The 10,011-nt window shown below is 30.4% G+C and overlaps 1 protein-coding gene across 1 annotated transcript in view; it reads left to right on the top strand.

Moving 5' to 3' along the window:
• LOC117179536 (cyclin-K-like) overlaps nucleotides 1-10,011 on the top strand; it is a 111,717-nt gene that overhangs the window by 58,217 nt on the left and 43,489 nt on the right. The gene's annotated exons all lie outside the window — the stretch shown is intronic.

Here is a 10,011-nt window from a genome sequence, read left to right as displayed (position 1 = left end):
GCATTAACAAAGATTAGCTTTTATGGCTGTTACAAATAAACTTTTTGTTAGGTTTTGTTAGGGCAGGTATACGCTCGAAGTTATAAACCGCACGTGTTGGAGTCATAAGAACACAACTCAAGAGATAAATTTATGGCTTCAAGGCATAAAAACTTGTCTCTGAGACATAAATTGAAGTCTGGCTCCGTCTCAAAACTAAGACATGCTCAAGTCGAACTCAAGTCGAAGCATTTTTATTTGGGGTTCTACTACAGCCACCTTATATTTAGAAATATCTATTAGAACAAATGACTGAAGCAGTAATATTGCTTCAGTAATTATGGTATGGGCAAAATACGCAAACTGTATCGATGTAGCTGAGCGAGCAATACATTATGGTTGGAATAACCAGAATTGCGTGTATTGTCGAATTATTTCTTTCAGTGGGTGTTTTTGTTATGTTGTGTTAAGTTTTCATTGGAATAATAAATCCCCGAGCCAAATATTTAGTTTTCGTAGCGAATGAGCTCGCCACGAGGAGCTCATCTCAAAGGCAGAGTCTATCTTGGAAGGTTGGCGCTGTAAAGTGACTCGTTGATTTCGCGTAACACGGTCGCCTATATCTTCTACCGGTATGTTGTCTGCCTGACTTCATCTGTCTCAAACCGTCTGATGGAGTACTTCGTTCGCGCGCGCAACCCTTGAGGATACTTGAGGCTGACAAGAGTGGGACCCCTTCTACATGGGTGGTCCATTCTTCTTACGCATGCATTATATAAGTTCACTAAAGTTCAGACTGAGGAGACCAGCCGAGACACCGACTGTCTGCCAGTCATCAACATGCGTCGACCTCTGATCTCCGCAAAATTCGCTTAAATTTCACTCTTTCCCACTCAAATCAACTTCAATGATCACTGAATCACTCTAATATTCAGCATTCATATCCTCATTTTTGAAATTATTATTTTCACTTTTGATTGAGAGCAGGAGATCTCTAATAAAGAGCATAAAACTTCAGTTCAAGCACGAAAAAAATTGGCTAGTTTTAAAGGCAAGTGGTGTTCTATTTCATCACGAATTACCAACCGCTCCCTGTATTTATAGTAATTTCCGTCTTTTAGGATGCAAGACTTAAGATTTGTAAATTACTTTTAAAATAAATAAGACGATCTTTTGAATTTTCAACTTAAATAATGCAATTTTATTGCATTATTTAAACTTTCATTTCTTGTAAGAAGCTGTCTATAAAATACGTTACCAATTCTATGGGGGAGGGGGGGGGGAAGTAAAAATCGAAGGTTAGTAATAGGGGCAGAGGGGTCAGTGGAAGTAACATTAGGAACTTAGATGACATGTAATACATTTTCTGATGATATAAATTTTAACAAAGTTTGCAAATTTTGCGAAAGATGGCCCTGCAACGGTACAGTTCAATAATAACTTATAACAAGTTTGAAAATCACTTATATTTTACTTTACACTATTCCATATTCCCATATTTTCTCCTTTCTTTAAAGACCTCAGCTTTTTTAGAATCCGTCTTTTTGGCTGATTTCAACTGTTTAAAATTTTACATTCATATCTTTTTTAGTTGAAATTTCAACTATTACAAGTTTCGTTGAGAACTAATCTTCTTTGTTAGAAAAATCAACTACTTGCACCGAAAAAATTGACTGTCTTACAGAATTCTTTGTTTCAATTTTGAATCAAATTATGTATTTTGAAACCAATGGTTTCTAAATTTATAGAAACAAAATTTTCATAAACTTAAGAAAATGGATTCTCCATTTTATAAGGTGTGAACTGTGAAACCCTGTCAAGTAAAAACACAATTCTTTATTTTAGCTACGTATTTTCAATGACTGAAGTAATCTGCTGGTATTAATAGACAACTTATATTATAAATTCGTCTGTTTGGTAGAAATTTTAATATTTATATTTCAAATGTATTGGATGCTGAATTCGAGACTATGGTTGACATGTAATGTAGTAGTGATAAACTCAAAACAAACAGAAACGAGAATTTAATTTTTCTCCGGTTGAGGATTCGAAGCCGCGACAACGTAGTTCTTAGGATCAGAAATCGAAAACTTGACATTCACGCTACCATCTGATCTTCTCTACTTTCATTAGAAAAACACTTTTTTAATGAGGTACACAAAGTAAAAAATAAAAATTTATATAAAATGTTAATCATATTTTTGAGAGTCTATTACAAGATAAAATTGTTTTGCTGAAGATTCAATAAATTTGGATAATGTTATGATTTGTATTGAGGGAGCGGTCGAAATGCAAAATTTCTAAAATTCCAACATGGCTAGCGCTAAAAAATTGGTACGTTTTATCACAAATAAAAATTTCGGATGACTTTTTGAAATAAAAAATGGTCCTATGGTATCGCAAGAAGGTTAAAAATTATGAGCTTCGAGAAATTAAAAAAAAATTTCCTGTGATTAAACAAATTATGGCCTTTTCTTCATATACAGCTTTGATAATTTATATATCGCGATCGTTTCGTTTGACACCAATGGTTTCTTAATTTATAGAAACAAAATTTCCCAAAATTTGGTAAGAAATTGAACTGATTGGTTCAAAATTAAGTTTTTTTGTCGAAAATTAATATTTTTGGTTGAGAATACAACAATTTCTGTTAGAGAATTGAACTATTTGTTCAAGAAAAAACTATTTCTTTAAAAATTTAACTATAACTTGTTAATACTTGGTTGAAGATTCAACTTGTTCGTTAAAGAAATGTAACTAATTTTCTTAAAATTCTTTTCTTGTTTGTTAAAAAAAAATTTTTTATCTGAAAATGAAGCTATTCCATTTGTGGTTGAAATACCGTGAAACTCTTCTATAGCACCGATTTCGGGACTGGCGGTGGGTGGCAACTAAGTCATTAGTTCACAACAGAATGCTCGCCTGAGTGATAGCCGAAGATACCGTGCGCACCGCGCAGCACCTATTACACATACATGCGGCGCGGCGTCAATTTTCTGAAAGGCTAGAAGAAGAGAGGGCTATTGCAGATTTTCACTGTGGTTGAAAAATTATTCGTTTGGTTGGCGAATCAACTATTTTGTTAAGAATTCTTTTTTTTCTTGATTAAATTCAAATTTGTTCAATCTTTAAAAAGTAACTTTTTAAACGGAAATTTTCACGATTCTATTTTTGGCTTATACTTATCTTTTTAGTTAAAATTTCAACTATTTGATTGAAAATTCGTCTTTCTTGATTGCAAATTAACTTTGTTATTGAAAATTCTTCTTCTCTAATTTCCTATAAGTCAACTGCTTTCTAAAACATTAGACTCGTTAGCTTGAAAACTTAAATCTTTTGTTAAAAATTCGTATTTTTTGTTGATAATTCATCTGTTAGGTTAAAAATGCAGCTATCTGATTACAAATGCAGCTATTTTAAAGAATAATTAATTTTCTGAAAATTTGACTATTAGAATCAAATAATCTTTTTTGTCTCAAATTTAAACCTTTATATAAAATGAAAACTTTTAAACTCAGTTTCAAATTTTGTTTTTAAAACAAAAGCTGATCAGAAATCTGATAAAGAAAAAAGTGTCACAGATTGAAAAGGGACACTAAAGTTCAGATTATCTCAAGAGCAGAGGCTGAACTGAATATAAAATATTTCGAGAGAATCGTTTCAGAAGATGTAGCGTCACGTTCCCATGGCTTACGATCTATAAATCGTTCTCAAAATGCAGGCCAACAGAATTCATAAAAATTCCATTTTTCCAAAGATTAAAAAATCGAACTGAAAAATAAGTTAGAATGTAATTTAGTCATTTAAAGTAAAATTCGATTTAAATTCAATAGAAAACCAAAATACCAATCGGAAAATGAATTTTCCACAGGTAAACTGAAATGCAAATATGGATTCGCCCTCGAAAACAGAAAATGGTTGGAAAATATCAGATAGAAGATAATAATCACGTAAAGTGTTGGAAGAGTGGATAGGTTTGAATAAGGGGCTAAAAACTGTTGTCACAGAACAAATATTTCTCCTGCCCATACATTCTAATGAAAGTGAAGTCGTGGCATTTGATCGTGGAGTCATTTCGCTTTTAAAGATAGGTCATATGCAGAGAAAATTGTTAAGGTGAGTGCATTAAAAGTGTAAAGCATGGGAAGGGAAGGGAAGGGAAAAAGGTAAGAGGAGGGTTGAGATTTCACCTTTCACCCCTTTTGGAGGACAGTAAGGCAATATGGCCGATGCATCATGGCTCCTACTCGGTGGCTGACTCGTGGATGCAGGAGGCAGGAGGAGAAGGGTGGTTCGATGCCTGCTATGTGCAGATAAGGACGGACCCTATATTCTCATTCTGCCTGCCTCATACCTCCCTTACGCGCTTCCCTCATCCTCCTTGTTCTTGCCTTTCATTTACTTCCTGAACTTTGCCTTTTATCCCCGGTAATGATGGGACGATTAAAACTGACTAAAGACTTCCCTAAAGTCAAAACCTTCCTCGAAGTGGTCCAAATTTGTGTTTAATTGTCATTATAATGGAAGTTAATTAAGTTCATATTACAAAAACACTACTTGAGCAGAAAATCAGACACAATCCATAAGTTATCTACAGTTAAAAAAGATCAAATTTTTTTTAAACAGTTGAAATGCTTATAAAATTCCAAGTCGAATGACCCTTAATATTTTTTTGACCTTCCAAAGAAAATGCACATTTTTATTCATAACTCGAGAACCCGTGAAAATTTTGAAGTGATAACTTCTCATGGCACGGTGTGAAGTCGCAAAATTGGGTAACGTGACGCTTCTTCTCCTCTATCTCTCCTTCATTTCTGCCACCGACTGACTCCTTCAATCCCCCTTCCTCTCTACCTCTCCTTCGCTTCTTTCACTTCTCTCCCTCTGGCAACACACTCTCTCTCTCTCTCTCCCTCTCGCTAGCTCTCTTTTCCTCCATACAACGCCCTCAAACTTGCGAGCACATGACGCTATACGCGGCTAATACTGTCAGAGTCTCAGTGTGAGTGTGAGAGCGAAGAATGGAAAGAAAGAGAGCGAGAGAGAGAGGGCGTGGCGCGAAAGAGAGAAGTGGAAGAAGTGAAGGAAAGAGGGAGAGGGATTGAAAGAGTCAGTTAGTGACAGAAGTGAAGGAGAGATAGAGGAGACGAAGCGTTACCCTGGAAGCGTTACCATTACCCAGTGTTGAGACTGCACACAGTGCCATTAAAATTTATCACTTCCAAATTTTCACGGGTTCTCGATATATGACTAAAAATGTCCAAGCGTGTCTGCGTCAGGTTTCAGTCGGCGATCACCGCTGGCGCTGGCACAAAGTGAGAATAAAATGTCCTTTTCGGTTCAAAAGAACAAATATTGACCGATTTGAACATACAAAAATTTGAAAAAAAAGCTGATGAGATTTCTAAAAGATTTTGCGAGCCTCACTTTTAAATGAGACATGCAACACAGGCGGAAATATTATATTTAGTTTATATATAGTGTGAAGTATTATATATAATATTCATTTGTTTTATACATTTTTTTATTTGACGCTCCTGGTACTCGTTAATAACAGTAAAATTTTTTTAATTGCCTAAGTTTGATAAAGTAACATTAGTTAGAGATGTTCCAATATTATATAATGAACCAAAAAAATGTGTATAAACAACTTATTTGTTGAAAGAATGTTCTCTACGATTTTCCACAATTTTACGTTTTTAAATTATATTGCAAGAAATTTGGATAAAAACAATATAATGATGAAGAAACTTTTTCTTGAAATCACCATTGTTAATATTATGAACAAACAAAGTCATGAGGCATTTTTCGATTTAAAAATTCGTTTTTTTTTCTATGTAAATTGTTTTAATTAGCAACTTTATGATAATTTTAGAAAAATGGATAATTTGATGATTAATCTTATGTTTTTTTTAAACAAATTTAATAAACAAATGCATTATTCGGCTATTTGTTGTCAGATTTTTTTCACTGCCAGTTCATTCAGTTTGGAACTTCATGAAACTTTCTGTAACATTCATAATTAACTGATAATTTTTATGATTTTGTTATCAAATTTAATAAAAAAATTCAATAATCAGGCATTTGTCGACAGATAAAATCGTTTTTTTAGATGTCATCTTTTTTAATTAGGCACTTCATGGAAATTTCAGCAAAATTCATAATTTTTTAACAATTTTATGATTTTTTAAACAAATTTAATAAACAAATGCACTATTAGGGCAGCTCTCGACGAATTTTTTTTTCGATGTGAGACCTTTTAATTGGGATCTTTATAATAAATTCAGCCACACTCGTGATATGTTGATAAATTTCATGACTTTTTTAAACAAATTAAACAAACAGATGCATTATTTTGACATACGTGGACGGAAAAATTCAATTTTTTTTATGTCAGTCTTTGTAATTGGAAACATAATGATTATTTTCATTTTCAATCATACTTTGTTTATAAATTCAATGATGTTTTAAACAATTTCAATAAACATATGCATTATTTGGGTATTTGTCGACGAAAAGAAAAATCTTTTCAATCTCAGTACTTTCAAGTTAAGTTTCTCATTGCTTTAATTATTTTAGTAAGGCTGATCCAAACTAGATACAAAGGTGGAAAAAGGTCATTCCACTCGATCCTGAATCTGCAATCTTATTAAAAGAATAAAAGTGATGAGAAGCTTAATCTGAAAGGACTAAGATTGCAAAAAAACTTTTTCGTCCACAAGTACACAAATAATTCAATTGTTAAAAAAAATCATAAAATCCATAAAAAATTATGCATTTTGTTCATATTATCATGAAGTTCCTAATTAAAAAAGTTGACATCGAAAAAAATAATTTTTCTGTTGACAAAAACCTGATAAGTTAATTTTTTTATAATATTAACAATGATGATCTTAAGAAGAAGTTCCTTCATCATTATATTGTTTTTATCCAAATAACAAATAATTTGTTTATAACATTTTATTCTTTATTATATAATATTGAAACATCTTTAACTAATGTTAATCTATGATACTTAGGCGATTTAAACTACTTTCTTGTTATTAACAAGCACCGAAAACGTCAAATAGAAAAAATCGCCATTTTTTCATCATATTTATTTATTTATAAAAAGAAATTGCGATTTTATCTTAAAAATCATGCTCTACAACTTTCTTAGAAATATTATCAGTTTTGTTTAACAAATTTTTCTTCAAATTGGTGGTCATTATTTGTGGGTTGTACGTTACTTTGAACTAAAAAAGACATTTTTTCCCACTATGTGTCGGCTGCGAGAGCGATGTTCGCTGGCTGAAACCAGACGCAGATACTCTTGGAATTTCTTTGGCACAGCTTGGGAAACAGTAAATATTTCTGACCTTTATTGGCTTCAATTGAAGATAAGATTTTCAAGATTACGTTTTGTCAATTTTACTAGTGTTTCACTAGTCTGTTAAGTCACAACACGAGTTGAAGTTAAGGTACAACATCTGAGAAATTCTCGGCGATCACTGTTCTTGCTGCGGACAGCGGAGATCGCCGACTAAAGTTTGATTTTTTTTAACTTTTCATGCGGCATATTTTTTTAAAATGATTGTAAATATCTTTATTAGGGGTTCATATCCACATGAAATTTTATAAGCTTTTAAACGGTTTTTGTTATAAGTTTCTTACTTCTTTTTTGAACGAGTAATCACTTTTCAAAATCAGCAGTAATTTTTTGCACCGCTCGTGCTAGCCGTATAAATAATTTTCAACGGTAGTGTAAGTGCTAAGAAAAAAAATATTCAGGAGAGCGAAAAAAAAGTTCTCAAAACTAAAACATCCGAGAGTTGATAGACCTATCTACAGATCTATACAAAAAGTTAGAAAAACCTAATACGTTTTTAAATTTGTATTTCGATACTCTAATTAACATACAATATATCAATGAAATGTCATAAACATTTTAAGAGGAAAATGGAAGTGTCAGCAGTGAGAAATTATATTTTTTCAAGACTTAAAAAAAATTATTTTGGTCATCAAATCATTGCAGAAATAATAACACTAAAACTAATAGATGATTTTTCGAAGCAAAAAATTATTCTAACTTGTTTCAACAATTTGTTTAAAAATTCCAGATACCGAAAATAATCGGGCCTGATGTAAAAATTGACTTTAATCCTAGGTAATCCACGTGTAATCACAGGTAATAAGCTTGTAATTCGTAAAAATAAAATTGTACTACTAAATAAAACCGAAGTAATCCACTTGTAAATCGGAGTAATCCAAATAATACATGTAATTCAGTACAATAAATATACTTCTTATCTGAATTAACTTAGTTGTAATCCCAGGTAGTCCAGTTGTAACCTCAGACAATCCAGAATAATCATACGTAAACCACTTGTAATCTTAGACAATCTTAATGGAAGTCCCAAGCAATACAGTTGTAATCCTACGTAATAGACCTGTAATCCAGATATTTCGGATTAATGCAGATAATTAAATTGGCAGTTATTTGCATAGATCATTCAAAGCCGATCTGATCAAAAAGTATTATATTTTTGCCACAATATTTAGAAGCACTGCATAAAATCTCTAAATACTTATTTTTTTCTAGATAATAATTCTTAATTAACAATTCGAAGATAATAATTAAATGCAGAATTTACTTTACAATCAATACAAAATTATTCTGAAGTATTAATTACGGATTATTTTTAATTTTAATACTTCTAATGACTCTTAAACTAACATGATATATGTTTATCGCCTTGTAATAGATTTCTGTATTCTATTTCAATAAAAAACTAGACGTTATTTTTGGTTTTAGGTGAAAATAATATTCAGAACAAAATAAAAAGGTTGGGGAATCATGTATTTGTTAAAGTTTCAAGCTAAAATTAAAATTTTGAGAGATAAGAAAATAGAAATAAGAATTAATAGCTTGTTTTAAAAGTTTTATAAATATATATAATTTTTGCAGAGTTATATTTTATTTTATTATAATTATATTTTATATTAAAAATAGTACAAATATTTGTATTCTTTTCAAAACTTCTAAAATTCTTAAAATTCTTATAAACTGAATCGAATTTTTCCTCTTTATACAAATTGCTGCAAAATTAAAAAAATTTCCTGAAAATATTCCAAATTATTTTTGATAATTTGTGGAAATCTTTTGCAATAAATATTTTCAAATTATCTATTACAATTAATTTTTTTGTAATAAAAATTAATAAATCATTTTCCTAGGAATCAAGAAAAAATATTTTTAATTTTTTGTAACCTTTCAAATCTCTTCGAAAACTTATTTTTTTCGAGAGATTCCTAAATTTACGTCTTTTCGGGAAAAATTCGAAATCTTAAAATTTAACATTTTTTAAATGTTTTCAAAACTGCTTAACCTTCTATATATCTTTTGAAACTATTTTAGTTAACCAATTTTTCAATACAAAAAACTGGCTTAAAATTTACTAAATTCTTTTTGACAATTTCGGAAATCTTTGGAATGTTTTAAATATTTCTGAGACTTAATTTAAAAAAATTAAAAAATCTTTTTTTTTCTAGGAATCTAGAGAAAATGTTCGTAATCTTTTCGAAACTTCCAGTTTTCTAAATATCTTTTCAAATTATTCAAATTTTTTCTAAAATTAAAAAAAAAGTTAATGCTTTTGAAATCTTTTGAAATATTTTGAAATCTTTTGAAATATCCTTTTAAAATTAATTTTACAAAATGAAAGCTCATTTTCAATTTCCCTGTGAATCTAAAGAAAATATTTTGATTCTCTTAAACCCTTACAAAAGGTCTAAGAAGTTTTTTCTCGAAATCTTTAAAAATGTACATTAAAAACAAAAAATTTGAATTTTTTACTTTTTTAAACTGTTTTAACATTCCTAAATATCTTTTAAACTTATTTGAATTTTTTTTTTAATTTTGTAATCTTGGAAAGTTCCAAATTTATTCTTTAAAATCGTCTACACCATGCATATTAAGGAAATTTTATTATTCTCCTAAGACTTCTCAAAATTCTGGAAAAGCTTATAACACTTTTTTTCGAAATCTTTAAA

Source organism: Belonocnema kinseyi, chromosome 9 (assembly GCF_010883055.1).
Source record: "Belonocnema kinseyi isolate 2016_QV_RU_SX_M_011 chromosome 9, B_treatae_v1, whole genome shotgun sequence".
Lineage (NCBI taxonomy): Eukaryota > Metazoa > Arthropoda > Insecta > Hymenoptera > Cynipidae > Belonocnema > Belonocnema kinseyi.
Note: the sequence above shows the minus strand (reverse complement) of the source record. Positions and strands in the feature narration are given on the sequence as shown.